The sequence below is a fragment of the Martes martes genome, assembly GCF_963455335.1.
Source record: "Martes martes genome assembly, chromosome: 3".
NCBI classification, from domain to species: Eukaryota; Metazoa; Chordata; class Mammalia; order Carnivora; family Mustelidae; genus Martes; species Martes martes.
The window spans coordinates 189,693,199-189,711,489 of record NC_137890.1 but is presented as its reverse complement, the minus strand read 5'-3'; positions in this window follow the sequence as shown (position 1 = coordinate 189,711,489).

Sequence of the window (18,291 nt, the reverse complement as noted above, 5' to 3'; positions counted from 1 at the left end):
TCCTGTTGTTATAGGAACTATGTAAAGGAAATAGAAACTCATGTGTGTTACTGCAGATAGCTGAGTGTTTCCAAAGCAGCTAGAAAACAAGATATGATAGCGTATGCCAGTTAGCTCATATTAGTCAGGGAAATAATGTGATATTCAATTGAAAGGACCTGGTATGACAGTGAATATTCCTCTCTTTCCTGTCATGTATAACTTGTTTTTAAATTATTTTGTACTGGGGCGCCTGGGTGGCTCAGTGGGTTAAAGCCTCTGCCTTCGGCTCAGGTCATGGTCCTGGGGTCCTGGGATCGAGCCCCTGCATTGGGCTCTCTGCTCAGCAGGGAGCGTGCTTCCTCCTCTCTCTCTGCCTGCCTCTCTGCCTACTTGGGATCTCTGTCTGTCAAATAAATAAATAAAATCTTTAAAATCAATCAATCAATTAATAATAATTTTATACTGATCCTAATTTTTGGAAGTCCTATGTACTCTGTTCCTATGATAATTATATAATAGGGTCGTGGCTCTCAGATGCTAAAGATCTTTAGTTATAGCATGTGAGTAGGTACTATATCCTTCAACTTCAGTAGGAATTTTGGTTTGGTAAATTAGAAGAATAATTCTGATTCTGGGGGACCAAATACAGAGCACTGGAACATCATGCTGTGAGATGGTGTTAAAAAAACAAACAAACATATAATTGGCTGCATATGAAAGAAGCTTGAAGAATACAAATTCCCAGATCCACATGCAAATGATGGAAGCTCTATAGCTTTTATTCTACTAAATAGAACGATTAAACTAAAAAGGAGTAACTTTTCAGGAGATTTTGAACCATGATGTTCACTAAAAATAACTATTTTGTGTAATGTTCTAAGGTTATAACATTTTTAAAAAATCCTTACTTTTTTGTTGGTACTTCATTTTTGGTGGTAAAAAATTATTTGGTAAGCATACCCTCTTCAGGAACTTGGCAATAATGGAAAAAAAAAAAAAGAAGTAACTCTGAATGTTAAACCACAATATAAATATGCAAAAACCTATGCCAATATTTTTTAATTTAATTTTTTCCAGTACAAGATAGGACATCAATTGAACAAACAAAAACCAAGGTATGCAAACTTACATTGAATATTTTTTAAGTTCAGATAAAATTCCAGTAAAGGTGATAATAAACTAATAGAAGTAACATAGTATTTAGAATTGTGTTTGATTAACTATGGAGCCATAGAAAAGTAAAAATTCCAAAACCGGTATTAGTAGAACCAAACAATTCTTCAGGAAGAACATAATACAGTACAACCATATTCAAGAACTGCAGTCTCATTTGCAAGACATATTCTTGTGAACGTTGACACATCAGTACATTTCAGTATAATTGCATTTACAGTCCCAGAAAAAGACAAGTACTGTATTCTAGAGTTTTTTGTTTGTTTTTGTTTGTTTGATTTTTAAACTAACAATCAATCTTCTGGTATAACCTGACCTCCCAGGAATGTCCACTTAGAGAAAGAATAAGTCAAGCTGATCTCATTATTCCAGTAACTGGTAGCAGTATTTCTTATTAAATATAAGAAGTTGGCATTTTGGTGTATATCCCAGTCTCTGTGAATTAGTTAAAAGTAATTCTGCTATGGAATAATGGTCTCATTTTTATTTTAATTAGCAGAGCTATTTTTTTTTATTATTATTAACATATAATGTATTATTTGCCCCAGGAGTACAGGCCTGTGAATCATCAGGCTTACACATTTCACATACTCACCATAGCACATACCCACCCCAATGTTCATAACCCAGCCACCCTAACCCTATCTCCCCACCTCCCAGCAACCCTCCATTTGTTTCCTGAGATTAAGAGTCTCCTATGGTTTATCTCTCTCCCAATCCCATCTTGTTTCATTTTTTCCTTCCCTATCCCCTACAATCCCCCACCCTGCCTCTCAATTTCCTGTATCAGAGAAAGCAGGTGATTAATTGTCTTTCTCTGATTGACTTATTTCACTCAGCATAATACCCTCTAGTTCCATCCACATTGTTGCAAATTAAAACTAGCTAGTTTTAAAGCCACTTTGGTGAATATATGTCAGCAACACCACTCTTTAAATTCCCTGGCCTATTCACAGAAGCCAAACATATCCCTGACAATTCTCTGAGTAGCTCTTGCATTTAAAACAACAACAACAACAACAACAACAACAACAACGATAAAAATAATTTAAAAATGGTCATTATTTTCTCATTAATTTTCCTCATATAAGGGGAAAAAGACAAATTTTTGGAGCTTCAAATTTATGTTGATTCCATAGAAAGAAAAAAAAGACAAAAAGGGTTATACAAAAGAGGAAAGGCAACAAAATCTAGTCTTCTAATTTAATTTTCTTTTACTTATCATTTTACAGAAACCACAAATTGGCTCATTTTTTATTATCAGAGAGTCATAGTAATACATGTTTATATCTTTTAGAGCAGGTACAAATAAGGAAAACATGAAGAAGCAATCACTAATAATTCTATTTTTATAGATAAGGACTGTGATATATAACTATTTCTTATAATATGTGTAATGTTAACACGATGGCATTATATTTGAGAAGGAAAATATAACTAATTACATAATCTCATTTATATTTTTTATCCTTCTATGTAAACTTATAAATTTACTTCCATTTTATAATTCTAAGTTAAAAATAAAAAAAAAAACATTTTAAGGATTGTGATACATACAGTACAAAGTCTTCTAATTAACTTTTACCTATTTGGACAGCTTAATTCTTTCAATTATCTGGAAGTAAGCACACTTAAACCGAATGTTTGTGGTGAATTGGTCACCCTCTTTCTAGTCTGCAGGTGTATTTTTATTTAAAGGAACTGAGTTAATCACATTTGCATCTCAATTCATTATTCCAGTTACATATTTTTATACCTAGATAATTTCAGATTATAATTAAAATTAACAAAAATGATAAATAAGTTTGAAAGATGTATCTATGATAATGTTGAATATGTGGAAATTAAGTAAATTAAATCAATAGAAAACTTCTACGTAACTACTGGTAGATAAGAATCTGCAGAGGATTGATAAGAATTTGAAGTGTCCCAAGCTTTCAGCGAAAGTAGCGTTAGGATACTTTCAAATGGTTGGCATGAGATTTTGTAGTATATGTAAGCATCATTTTTCTAAGAAAAAGAGAAAAGAAAACAAGGGTAGACTTATAGAGTTTCATATACAAAGAATTTGTATGCAAAGAAGAGGTCTTGGTCCTACACCTAGGAGTTAGTGAATAATTATATTATTTGTTAAAGGTAGGGATGTCAAATTAACCTACTGATTACTGATCCAGATCATGTCAGACAAGAGAGCTTTGAGTGTTGCCAAATTGTCCTCCAGAAAGTTTGAACAGATGCACACTTCTAGGAGCAGTACGCAAAAGTGGCTGTTTCCCAATGCACTGCCAACTTCCAATATTGGCATGGTTGAATATTTGTGGATTGAATAAGTAAAAAAATCTACCTGCTTCATTATGAATTTTGTTGATTTCTAGCAAAACTTTGCATTAACATATGTGCACAGACAATCATACTTCTGACTTGCTTAAGCATTTCCTCTACCAGTATTTTTTGTTATTTTGGGTTTTCCTATTACTTATAAGTACATTTTATATTAAGCCTTTACAACAAAATATTTAAGGAATATATAGTATATTATTTTTATAGCTTTATTGAAATATATTTGAAATGTTACAATCTATAAGCTTAAGGTATACAATATATGATTTGATATATGTATATATTGCAAAATGATTACCACAGTAAGCTTAGTAAACACATCCTTCACCCCTCCCATAGTTGCAACTTTGTGTATGTGGTGAAAAATTTTATAATCTACTCTCTTAACAACTTTTAATTATATGATACACTATTGTTAACTAGTCACTTGCTCTTCTGAATGCTCTGTTGAATTTAGTTGGCCAGATTTTATTGATAATTTTTGTATCTATATGCAATAGGGATACTGGCCTGTAGTTTCTTTTCCTGTGTCCTTACCTACTTTTGGCATCAGGGTTTTGCTGGCCTGATAAAATGATTTTGGGAGTGTTCCTTCCTCTTTTATTTTTTAGAAGAGTTTGAAAAGGATTGGTGATAATTCTTTTAAATGTCTGGCAACATTCACGATGAAGCAATTTGGTCCCTGGCATTTCTTTGTTTGGATGTTTTTGATTAGTGATTGATTCAGTCTCATTAACATTATTGGCCTGCTCAAATTTTCTGTTTCTTCATGATTAAATCTTGATAGGTTGTATCTTTCCACAAATATATCCACTTCTTCTAGGTTATCCAATTTGTTAGTGTAGTCTTGTAGTCTTATGAGACTTCATATTTCTGTATTATCAGTTGTAAGGTCTTCTCTTTGGTTTATAGTTTAATTTGGTTCTTTTTTTTTTCTTTCTTGATTGAGATCTCTCTTTTTTGTTAATGTAGGCATTTACTGCTATACATTTTTTTCATAGAATTGTTTTTGCTATATCTCATAAGTTTTGGAAAGCTGCATTTTCACTTTTGTTTGTCTTAAGGTTGTTTCTATTTTTAGATTTCTTTGATCCACTGGATTGTTAATATGTGTTTAATTTTCATGCTTTGTTAATTTTCTAGTTATCTGTTATTGATTTCCAGTTCTATTCCATTGTGGTCAGAAAAGATACTTAATACAATATTTATCTTCTTGAATTTATTGAGACTTAACTTGTGGCTTAACATATGATCTATACTAGAAAATATTTTGTGTGCACTTGAGTAGAATAGAATTTCTGATACCATTGGATGGAACGTTCTTTATATGTTTGAAACATTTGATCTGTACTGTTCAAATCTGCTCTTTCCTTGTTGATTCTCTCTCTCTATTATTAGATAATGATCTTCTTTCTTTCTTGTTACTATATATTGCTTAAAATCCTTTTGTCTCATATAGGTATAGAAACCCCTTCTTTCTGGGGCACCTGGGTGGCTCAGTGGGTTAAAGCCTCTGCCTTCGGCTTGGGTCATGATCCCAGGCTCTCTGCTCAGTGGGGAGCCTGCTTCCTCCTCTCTCTCTGCCTGCCTCTCTGCCTACTTGTGATCTCTATCTATCAAATAAATAAATAAAATCTTAAAAAAAAAAACCCTTCTTTCTTTTTATTACCATTTGTTTCAAGTATCTTTTTTCTATCCCTTCACTCTCAGTCTGTATATGTCATGAAAAGTGAAGAGAATTTCTTGTAAGCAGCTTATCACTGGATCATTTTTAAAAAAAATCATTCATCTATTTTATCTTTTGATTGGAGAATTTAATCCATTTACATTTAAAATAATCATTGAGAGATAACACTATTGCCAGTCTGTTAATTATTTTCTGACATTTGTAGATACTTTGTTCCTTCTTTCCTCTCTTACTTTCTCCCATTATGCTCTGAAGGGTTTTTATAGCAAAATGCTTTGACTCCATTATCATAATCTTTTGCATATCTACTACAGGTTTTTCTTTTGTGATTATCATATGAGGCTTATATAAAATGTCTTATACTTGTAACATCCTACTTTAAGCTAACAACTGTACTTCAATAGCATACAGAAGTTTTATACCTCAAAGAAAGAATGCTAGAGAAGCTGACCTTGATGCATTTACGATTAACAGTGAGTTTTACACATTCATAATTTTTTGTAATATTAATGAATATCCTGAGGTCCTTCTCTCTCTGATTATGCTTGCTGCCTTTAACTTTTAAAGATAGGTCTCCTTCAATCAATCTCTTATGTCTCATACTTAGAGGACACCAATATTGTTTGAGAACCAGATACTTATATCTTTTAAAAATCTATACTTTATCCAGGTATTTAATTTTGTAGAAACAGATTATATTTACTCAGAATATTACTGTGGCAATTATTTTAGGATATAGCTGAAATAAGCACTTTATTTTTTAAGATAAAGTTCTTCTAAATTCTGTCCAAATTCATGTACAGTATTTCAGTAATTATGCATATTTGGACTGACTAAAAAGCCTGAATTACAATATATGTTAAGGTCAAGGTCAATTTATTTTAATATCTTAGACAATTTAATATTGGGAAGTATACTCATTAAGTATTGCCTTAGAGAGAGTCCTGAGAAGTTGTATAGAAACATGCAAAAGATTGATCTGCTTATTTAAAATTACAATTCAGATTTCTATAAATTGGTATATTTATAACATATGTAGTCAATTAAAAGTAGATTTTTTTTTCAAAATTTGTGTTTGAAATCTTACCATTTTGCATTTTAATAGCTGTTTTGAACAGGACAAATATGTATAGCACTTTATATTTATACATCTTAAGTTCATTTTACATAATAGTCTACTCTGATTTGGGGACTCAAACTTGTATCTTAAGCTATATTTGGCAGTACTGTATTAGTTATAAATCTGCATATATCTCTTAGGCATTCTACTGTAAATCACACTCTAAATGACAATAATCCATTACTCACTTTTGATCTGGTATTGTAAATAATCCACATAAATTTCCTTGCATTCATCCACTAACTTTGAATAATTTTTCATTATCGTAGGGTGCAACAAAGATGATCCAGTGCATACACGATCTATTAAAACAGTCTAATGACCTTATCAAACAACTAAAGAGATCATGCAACATGAACTGCCATGAATGGATCTATCCTCCAACTTCATGACCACTGTCTCTTTTGGTATTCCTAATTCAAACCCTTAAAAATAAAACAGGCTCTTCTTTAAGGTTTATTGTAATTTATTCTAATTTGGAAAAAAAAAGTTTTTTCATTCTTTGAAAACCTGAGCAATATTTTTCACACCTGTATGTCCCCCTTGCTGTTCTTCTACAGTTTCTAACATCAGTCTTCTCAATAATTTTTAAATTTAGAATCTGCTCCTGGCTGTCCATAGTTTGTCATTAATTTCTTTGTTTATGCCTCATACTCATTAGAAATATATATACTGACACTATCAAAAGCTACCTTACCACTTTCACCCATACTTTCTCACAATTACAATTCTTCATACTCTGAGCAATTATTTTTTATATTGTAAGGTTTATTTCACATTTATGTATACATATATAAATATGTAATAGAAAATGAATGAAAAGAGAAGTAAATAGAAAATATAAAAATAAAAGTTAAATTATTTGGGAAATAGAAGTGCTATTACCCACTTTAAAGGAGTCCAAGGATGTGAGAGAAAATTTTAAAAAGTAAAGAATTTAAAAAAATATTATGGTTAAATAACCAAGGTGAATTTCCCAAAATTAAAAATAGCATACTGGTGTAAGGTGATACCTCATTGTAGTTTTGATTTGTATTTCCCTGATGCTGAGTGATGTTGAGCATCTTTTCATGTGTCTGTTGGCCATCTATATGTCTTCTTTAGAAAAATGTCTATTCATGTCTTTTGCCCATTATTTTTTACTGGATTATTTGGTTTTGGGGCTTTGAGTTTAATAAGTTTTATATATTTTGGATACTAACCTTTAATCAGATATGTCATTTGCAAATATCTTCTCCCATTCCTACTGATAGGAATGCAAATTGGTGCAGCCACTCTGGAAAGCAGTATGGAGATTCCTCAAAAAGTTAAAAGTAAAAACTACCCTAATCCAGCAATTGCATGTCTAGGTATTTACCCAAAAAATACAAAAATATTGATTAAATACTGATTCCTGTAAGAAATATATGTACCCAGTATTTATAGCAGCATTAGCAACAATAACCCAATTATGTTAAAGCCCAAATGTCCATAGGCTGATGAATGGATAAAGACGATGTAGTGTGTGTAATGGAATACAACTCAGTCATCAAAAAGAATATCTTGCCATTTGCAATGACGTGGATGGAGCTAGAGTGTATTGTGCTAAGTGAAAGAAGTCAGAGAAAGACAAATACCATATGATTTCATTGATACATGGAATTTAAGAAACAATTTGCTTGTTAATTTATTAACTTTGTGTGTGTGTGTGCATCTTTTCAATTAGAGGGTGAAATTCATGAGTGCTGAAACCTTATTTACTTTGCTCTCAAACATATTCATACCCACCACCTAGAAGAATTCCTGATACATAGTAGGTATTTAATTAACATTCTCTGTCTCTTTGGTTATTATTCCGTGTTAATGTTATCAATAACACTGGTAAGAATCATCATATTGGCTTTCAAAAATACAAATTTGAAAATCAATTTCTCTACTTTGTCATTGTTTATCATCAAAATCACTAGTTTCATATCAGATATCTCCTCTTGGATATCTTTTTTTGGAAAACTATTAAAATAAATATATTTTTGAAGATTCTGTTTATCTATTTGTTAGAGAGAGAGACAGAGAGAGCACAAACAGGAGGAGAGGCAGGCAGAGGAAGAAGCAGGCTCCCCACTGAATAAGGAGCCTGATGTGGGACTCAATCCCAGGACCCTCGGATCATGATAGTTGCTTAATCAACTGAGCCACCCAGGCATCCCTAAAATAAATAATTTTTATTATTCTTAGAACTATAATATTACATAAATTCAATAACTGAATCAATGATTGATTTTAATAATAACACATATTTTATAATTACTACATTTTAATAATATTTATAGAATTATACATTATATATGTTAGTATAATCAATTTTCCCCTAGGTAAAGTAAAACATACTCTTAAAGGTTTTTTAAATCACATTTAAGGTAAATATTACAAATCATTGTTATAATTGCTATATTTAAAACTAAAATAAATTTCTATAATGTTACCACAAATATATGTTATCCAAATAGTTTTATAGAGAGAAATATTTTGAAAAAAATCTCTATTAACTAGAATACAATTTAAAAGGAAAGAACGGTGAGTGTACTATCTTGAAATACATCAAAATATTGAACTTCTAAATTTATCAACTACAAAATATAGTAAAAGACAAATAAAGCTATATAGGGGTTTCTGAAAAGGAATTTCAAGAGAAAGAGCCATGAAAACTTGAATCAATCTTTTTTTTTTTTTACTTTCTTTACTTTGTTTCAAATGCCAGAAATGATCGTGACTTTACTTGTCAATTTTAGGTCACTTGGAAAGGATATAACTGTGGAGTCATTAATTCCTAGAGTGAAATTGGGAAGAATGATTGAGTAACATGCTTCAAGGGAACTGGCACTTGTCCTAACAACTATCTATTCAAATGTAGGAGAGAGTAAGCTAAAAGATTTTATGTTTATCTATTGTGTTTTACAAGCAACTTTCATCCTGCTATGTTTATCCAAGTTTATGAAATCTAATGCAAGAATCTACATAGATAGTGTTCAAAATGCCCATGAAGACACCAGATAGCACCGTATGATGATAAATTTTGTATAAGTCATAGAAAAGTAATATGCATGGGACGCCTGGGTGGCTCAGTTGGTTAAGCGGCTGCCTTCGGCTCAGGTCATGATCCTAGCGTCCTGGGATCGAGTCCCACATCGGGCTCCTTGCTCGGCAGGGAGCCTGCTTCTCCCTCTGCCTCTGCCTGCCACTCTGTCTGCCTGTGCTTGCTCGCTTTCTCTCTCTAACAAATAAATAAATTTAAAAAAAAATAATAAAAAAAGAAAAGTAATATGCACATATGGCAGTTAGAATTAATCAACCATTTTTCCCAAGACTCCTCCCTTTTCATTTATGTATTATTTCCAATACATATCAAGGAGGGGTAAAAATGAAGTGATGTTGTATTACTTTTTGTTCTGGTGAAATTTATATATGTATATCATCTATATCACATTTTTTACTTTGTAATTTTAAACTGTCCAAACTAACTGCATAGTAACTGCAATTCTTAGGATAAAAAATAGAAATTGATAACACAATTATAATTTTAATATTTTCTAAATTATTTGGGAACGGGTCACCTGGGTGGCTCAGTCATTTAAGTGGTTGCCTTTGGCAGCTGCCTTGGGTTTAGGTCATGATACTGGGGAACTGGGATGGAGCCCCGTGTCAGGCTCCCTGCTTGGCTCCCTGCTTCTCCCTCTCCCTCTGCCTGCTGCCCCCCTTGCTTGTGCTCTCTCACGCTCTCTCTCTCTCTCTCTCTCTCTCTGTGAAATAAATAAAATCTTTTAAAAAATAAATTATTTGAGAACAATAAGTATAAAATAGGCAAAAAGCAACTCAAGCTCTCCCACTCAACGGTGAAACGATCAACCCTGATTTTGTTAATTCAGCAAATACAAACATTCTTGTGAAAAAATTGTCATTCGCACTTCTGAATCAAATACTTCTCCTTACTTACCATCTCAGAGAATTCAGGCTAATGTATCTAGTAGGTCACATTTAAGTATTTGTTCAAACGTCAGATAAGCACACACTTTCTAGATGTAACAAGGTTTAGTGTCGAAGATGGCTAAGACATATAATACAAATCACTAACTGAATAGTTTTATCACCACCTGGGCTTTGAGAAATATGTTAAGAGTCTAGAATGTAATTTATGTACTCAAGCTCAAGACAGTTACTAAACTAAACATTAAACCACAATGAAGAACAGCTAATGGAATCAGTGTTGCTTAAAAATGTGAGGAAGAATTCCTTTCCTTTATTTGTCTTTTTTTCTTTCTTTCTTTCCTCTTTTTCTTCCTTTCTGTTCTTTTCTTTGTTTGTTTGGTTTTGGGTTTTGGTTTTGGCAAGAGGTGTTTTGAGGAGAGTGAGAGAGCTGTCCTCAAATAGTCTCATTTGTGAATTTTTAGATCTGTGTGGACCAGTGATTAAAATGAGGACAGAGTGTTGAATATCTAAATGTAATTATTATCTCAATAATGGAAGAATAACCGATTTACCAATAAAAATTATGTCACATTTAATGTTTTCATAAAGTTTCTTGAATTATACTCAGAATTGTCTAATGATTGAATTGCCTGCCTTGGACAATGATGGGTCGTTACCCTTAATTGGGTATGTTCTGATACAGACTCAATGACCACTTGGCAAATGTGGGTTTAATGACAGTTGGAACAGTGGCGGGACAAGCTAGATTTCACACTGTATTACAAGCTCTGTATTCCTTAATGTTACATGGTTACCTGAGGATGCTGCTTTTTACACTATATAATGAGCATTTTTTTTAAACATATGACAGTTCTTTTAAGGAATGATTTTCATTCCAGATAATCTAGAAACAATAGATGATGAGTTCACACTTTCCATTCACATTGCTTCTCAAAGATCGGCAGATATAGGTTATGAATTTTTCTGTATGGTAAAGGAATGCGTATTACTCATAGCAGTTACAGAGGTTGAATTACTGTTATTTCAAACCATAGTTGAGATAAAGTAACATTTATTTGATGTAGAAACATAGTGTGGGGCGGGGCTTCTGGGTGGCCCAGTGGCTTAAAGCCTCTGCCTTCGGCTCAGCTCTTGATCCCAGGGTCCTGGCATCGAGCCCCACATCGGGCTCTCTGCTCAGCGGGGAGCCTGCTTCCCCCTCTCTCTCTGCCTGCCTCTCTGCCTACTTGTGATCTCTGTCTGTCAAACAAATAAATAAAATCTAAAAAAAAGAAAAGAAAAGAAAAAAAGAAACACAGTGAGTTGCAATTAAAATGAGAAGTCTTAATAGCCTTAAACCTTAGAATTCAGACGTCTGAACTAAAAGAACTTCTATTTTTTTTTAATTTAAAAACTAAATAACATTTTGTGGTAATTATCTTGAAATTACTCACAAATTCTTTAAAAAGTTGAAAACAGTTACCATTGCGTTCTAAATTACTCTTGTTTATGTAATGCCATTGTGAGACAAGGCTAGCTATATGATTACTTTCTTTGAGATGTTTGTATTTGTATCTAAGACCAAAAATCTGATAGGTTACATTTTATTTTCTCTGGAAAACTTTTAAATGCAATTTCTCAGTTTTCAGGGATTAATATAACTTGGAGTTGCTTTTTTTGCATCTATAGTTTAAATTACTTCAAATCAGCAACATTTAATTAAAATGGCTATTTTTTCTTTCTTTTTATTAAAGAAGAACATCAAGATAATGTAATCTACACGCCAAATGCGTCAAAACAAATAGTACAGTGTGAAGATAAATGTGATGTTGTCTAGGCAGTGTTAACATTTTCAAATTCTGCTTGCATGTGTGTTTGTTTTCTCTTAGTATTCATTATCTCTGATTATGGAAAGTTATTATATTTAGTAGGATATAGAAAATTTATACATTTCACTGGCTAATGTAGATTGGAATATTTATGAACCAATTGAGATATGGGACAACTTCAACAGGACTAATGTATGTGTAATTGTTGCTTTCAAGGAGAAGAAAGAGAGAAAAGGACTTAAAATATTTGGGGAAATAATGATTGAACATTTTTCAAATTTGATGAAACACTCAGCAATCCTTTTGATCTTATTTTCTGCAAGCAACATTGCATACATCTTTTGTTCAGAAAACATGGAATATATAACCCAAAATATATCATTGTCTAACTTGCTGGGAGTTATCAGAGAAAATTTAGTACCTAAGTACACTAAAAGCGATCTCAGGGGGCGCCTGGGTGGCTCAGTGAGTTAAAGCCTCTGCCTTCGGCTCAGGACACGATCCCAGGGTCCTGGGATCGAGCCCCACATCAGGCTTTCTGCTCAGCAGGGAGCCTGCTTCCTCCTCTCTCTCTGCCTGCCTCTGCCTACTTGTGATCTCTGTCTGTCAAATAAATAAATAAAATCTTAACAAAAAAAAAAGCGATCTCAGTTATTTCCAACTTTAGGTCTCTCAAATTTATAGTGAGGAATATAATTGCTAATGGAAAACAATATAAATAACCTCAGATTTCCACATTATTTCACTGTGGTGGGGTGGGAAGGGAAGGAAAATAAATTTACATAATTCAGTTTCATAGCTGGCTACCAGGAAGTGAATAATTGATTCCATGTCTATAGATGCGGTCTAAGTTACAAAATATTCACTACCCCGACTCCCTCAGTCCCATAAGAAGAGTGTGTTTCCTTGCCTTATCACCACTAGGCTTAAAGATAACACCATCATTCAACTGGATATAATGGAAACATACAGAATTCTTCATTCAACAACAGCAGAATACACATGTCTCTCAAATTCAAATGGAATATTCACTAAGACAAACTACATTTTGGCCTATAAAACACACTTTAAGAAATTTAAAATAATAGAAATTATACAATGTCTATTCTCAGATCATAACAGAATTAAACTAAAAATCAAAAGCAAAAAGATAACTGGAAAATCCAAAAATATGTGATATTAAACAACATACTTCTAAGAATATATGGGTCAAAAAGAAACCTCAGGAGAATTTTTTAAATATTTTGAAAAAATTAAAACAATATGAAACAGTATATAGTTCATTTTCCTATATAATAGCAATGAACACAATGGAATTTGAAATTAAAAACATAATACTATTTATATAAGCATCCCCCAAAATGAAACACTTAGGAAAAAATTTAACAAAATTTGTGTAAGATTTACATGAGGAAATGTACAAAACTGATGAAAGAAAAAAAACAAACAAACAAACAACTAAACAAATGGAGAGATATTCAATGTTCATGGAAAAGAAGACTCCATAGTGACAAGATATCTATTCTCCCCAACTTGATCTATTAAATCAATCCCAATCAAAATCCCAGAAAGTTATTTTTTAGGTGTCAATAAACTGATTTTAAAGTTTATATACAGAGGCAAAATACCCAGAATAGCCAACTCTATTGAAGGAGAACAACAAAGTTGGAGGACTGATGCTATCTGATTTCAAGAGACTTACTATAAATGTAGAGAGACCACAAGGTATTAGTGAAAAAAAAAATAAATAGATCAATGGAACTAAATAGAGATCCCAAAAATATATCTACATAAATGCAGGCAACTGATTTTTGGAAAGAAGCAAAGGCAATGCAGTGGGACAAAGATAGCTTTACAAATGTTGCTGAAACAGCTAAATATCCACATTAGAAAAATAATAATAAAGAAAAACATTTTTAAAAAATGAGAGAACAAGAATCTAGACACAGACCTTCTCAAAATGAATCACAGGCATTAATGTAAAAACACAAACTATAAAATTCCTAGAAGATAATACTGAGGACACGGGTGACCTTGTGTGCTAATGACTATTTACATACCATGCCCAAAGCACAAATTCATGAAAGAAATAACTGATAGGCTAGAGTTCATTTAAATTAAAAACTCCTCTGCTAAAGATGATCTCAAGAGAATGAGGAAAAAAGCCACAGCGGGGGAGAAAATATTTGCAAAAGACGTATGATAAAGTACTGTTATCTAAAATATATATAAAACTCCTAAAATTCACACACACAAAACAAACAAACCAACCAATTTAAAAATGAGTCAAATATTTTAACAGACATTTCATCAGAGAAGTTACACAGATGGCAAATAAGCAATGAAAAGGTGATCACATTACAATCATCGGGGAAATGCAAATTAAAACAGCTATGATATACTACTACATATCTACCAGAATGACCAAAATCAGGCATACTGACCATATCAAATGCTGACAAGAATGTGGAACACCAGAAACTCTCATTCACTGCAGACAATGTAAAATGACACAGCTACTTTGGATATACAGTTTGGCATTTTCTTACAAAACTAAATATACTCTTACCATATGACCCAGCAATGCCTGTCTTTGGTATTTACCCCAAGGAACTGTAAATGTATGTCCACACAAAAACTTGTCCATGAATGTTCAGAACCGTTTTATCCATAACTGCTAAAACTTGGAAGCAACCAAGATGTCCTTCAGCAGGTGAATGGATAAATAAACTAGTACCTCAAAACAATGGAATGTTATTCAGCACTAAGAAGAAATGAACTATAAAGTTATGAAAAGACAAGGAGAAAACTTAAATGCATAATACTAAGTGAAAGAAGTCAATTTGAAAAGGCAATGTAGTATACATTTACAATTATATGACATTATGGATAAGTCAAAACTATAGGGACAATAAAAAGATCAGCGGTTACTAGAGTTTGGAGGTGGGGAAGGATAAATAAGCAGATCACAGAGGATTCTTAGGGCCGTGAAGGATTCTTAGGACCATAATGATGGATACTCATTATTATACATTTATGCAAACCCACAGAATATACATGAGCATCAGTGTAGGTTCATGAATTTTAACAAATGTCCCATTCCAGTGAGGGATTTGATAATGGGAGAGGCCACTTGAGTGCAGCAAGGGGTAATAGGAAATCCCTGTATCTTCCCCCTCAGTTTTGGCTGTGATTCTAGAACTAACGACAGTTTTTTTGTTTGGTTGGTTTTGGTTTTTGGTTTTTGGTTTTTGGTTTTTGGTTTTTGGTTTTTTTTTTTAACAGGGAACATGTATTTAACAATCCTGTAGCATTAGGTAAGTTTCATGGCCAAATATTAGAAGAGCAACTTGTTTCTATACAGGAAAATAGGAAATAAAAAGCACCAAAAGGAATGTCCAGCTGGCAAACACAATTTATTTTTTTTTTAAGATTTTATTATTTATTTATTTGTCAGAGAGAGGGAGCACAGGCAGACAGAGAGGCAGGCAGAGGCAGACAGAGAAGCAGGCTCCCTGCTGAGCAAGGAGCCCAATGTGGGACTCGATCCCAGGACTCTGGTATCATGACCCGAGCCGAAGGCAGCCGCTTAACCAACTGAGCCACCCAGGCATCCCTGGAAAACACAATTTCGAGGAAGGATAAATAGCCTAGAAATTTCAGAAGTGGCAAATAATTAAATCAGGGCCATTAAGGGAGAACTTCCTAGGAAGATAAAATCAAGATTGTGGCTCTAATTCTTTTCTAAGACCCTGAAGGTGTCTTATGAATCTTCCTAGCTCTAGAAAAAAGCTACTAGAAAGTTCACGGGCATTATGTCACAGAAGTTGAACGTACACTATCACCTGTAATTAAGTCTAGAGATAAAGAACCATCTCTTAAATATATACACATGTGTGTGTGCGTGTGGCGTGTGTGCGTGACTCTGGGATGTGGAACTGACCCCAACGATGCACTCTCACACTCCTAGGTTTTGTCGCAAGAAGGTAACTTGGGAGCTTTTGTTCCAAGGAAAGTAAGAGACGTGGGGAGAAAATCCAGATTTTATCTGCAGTGTAGAGCCGAGTCCGGCTATGCCCAATTAGATTAAGTGGCTCCAATCCAATTTAAAGGTAGGTGAGCAACAAATAAATGTTTGCTGTTGTAATGCAATGAATTTCAAGTCTGTGTGTAAACAGTGATGATAATCTACCAATCCCTTCCTGACATAAGAACTCAAATAAAAATTTTATTAAATATCTGTAATATGCCAGGTTTATGTTAGATAATGTGGACATAAAACTGTGTGAAAAACTCCTCTTGCCTGTGAGAAGATGTTAATCAAGTTACTAATGAAATCAAGTTAATCTAATATTCATTATTATAGCAGAACTTTTGACAGGGAAATGACCAAGAATTAGAATCCTCGATGCAGGTCATTTTCTTCTCAAACCAGTCAGTGTCTGAAGGTATTTGTCTCAGTGAGTCTTTCTTTCTGTAGGTCTTTGATTTAGGAACTCCTCTCTGAACTGAATGGTCTTTGGAATGTTAAGAACTTACATCTGATTATAGTCAAATCTTGATGGACTATAGATATTACACAAATGAAAATGATTTTTGCATAGCTGAGATCTCATGTGTGATGAGCAAATTCGTAATTTACTACGGTGTGAGGAGGATCTTACTTCTAAGTACTTGACCAGGCATGATCTCGGTGTTCTTTTGGGGCCCATTAATATAATTTCCTAAATAAAAATACATAAATAAAAGTAAAAAGAGTGAAGAGTAACTAAATTTATAAATGCTGATTATTGTAATCCTGTTTAATTGCTTCTTTGTTTAGTGCCCTTTGTATGGGTTTCTGGGTCTCAAAATGATTTCTTTAAGATTTTATTTATTTATTTGACAGAGAGAGAGAGAGAGAGAGAGAGAGTGTGTGCAAGCACAAGAAGAGGAAGCTACAGGCAGAGGGAGAGGGAGAAGGCAGCTCCCTGCTAAGCGGAGAGCCCCATGCAGGGCTCAATTCCAGGAAATCATAACCTGGGCCAATGGCAGCTGCTTAACCTGAGCCACCCAGGCATCCCTCAAAACGATTTTTAGTAGCATAAATCCTAAAAGGAAATAGAAAAATAAACAAAAGTAATATATTTCCTATGGCAATAATGACAAACAGTAATAGATTTTGCAATGAGTAGTTATTGTATAATAAATGCATTAAGAATGTACATAGAAGGGGCACCCAGGTGGCTCCTTTGGTTAAGCGTTGGCCTTCGGCTCAGGTCATGATCCCAGGGTCCTGGGATGACGCCCCATTTCCCGCTCCCTTCTCAGCGTGGAGCCTGCTTCTTCTTCTCCCTCTGCTTGGGCTTTCCGGCTCTCTCTGTCAAATAAATAAATAAAATCTTCACAAAAACAAAGAATTATATATAAAAGTTTTGTTGCATTTTTGTCTTCAGTTAATATATGTTACCTATTGCACAAATAGTATATACCATATATATCACCTATATCACTCTTTCAATAAATAATTTTATATAGTGACTCAAATGTAAAATTCAAATGTCCTTCCATTTCAAAGCTTTTGTATTTCTTCTCAGATTTAGTTTCTTTAATGTCTTTGTCCAGCTTTCACTAGCAGCTTCTGCCTATAATAGATGGCTGAATATATCTCCTGACTATAAGCCTAAAACAATTTTAGGGAGTTATGATGGGGCTTATAAGTTGGAGATTCTTCACTTTTTAAATAGTTTAAGAAAAGGGAAACCATAGTTTATATCCTATTTTAGATTTTAAAATTGTATAAGAAAATATTTATGCATAATGTTTAATGTATTAAATCATATAGGTAGCCATAAAACTTAAGTGAACCTGAGAATTTCTCATTTAACAACTATCTCAACCCTCAAGCCCCTGTGTTTTAAATGGTTTTCTTTTGCAGACAGGATAATCAACATACTAATACATCAGTGTCATTTGCACAATTAATGCAATCTCAAGTTTCTAATATATTACTCATCTTCATTATTTGTCATGTATTATACAGATTTACTAGCTGTCTTTTCATTACTAATTTTGCATTATATCCTTAGCCACAAATGTGAAAGTATTTCATACTTTTTCATATTTAACATTAAATTATAACTCATTAAGTAAAGGCCACATTGAAACTCCTAAATTTCCATATATCAATTAAGAATTATAAATATAATATTTCAAAGAAGACAATGACAATTTTTAAA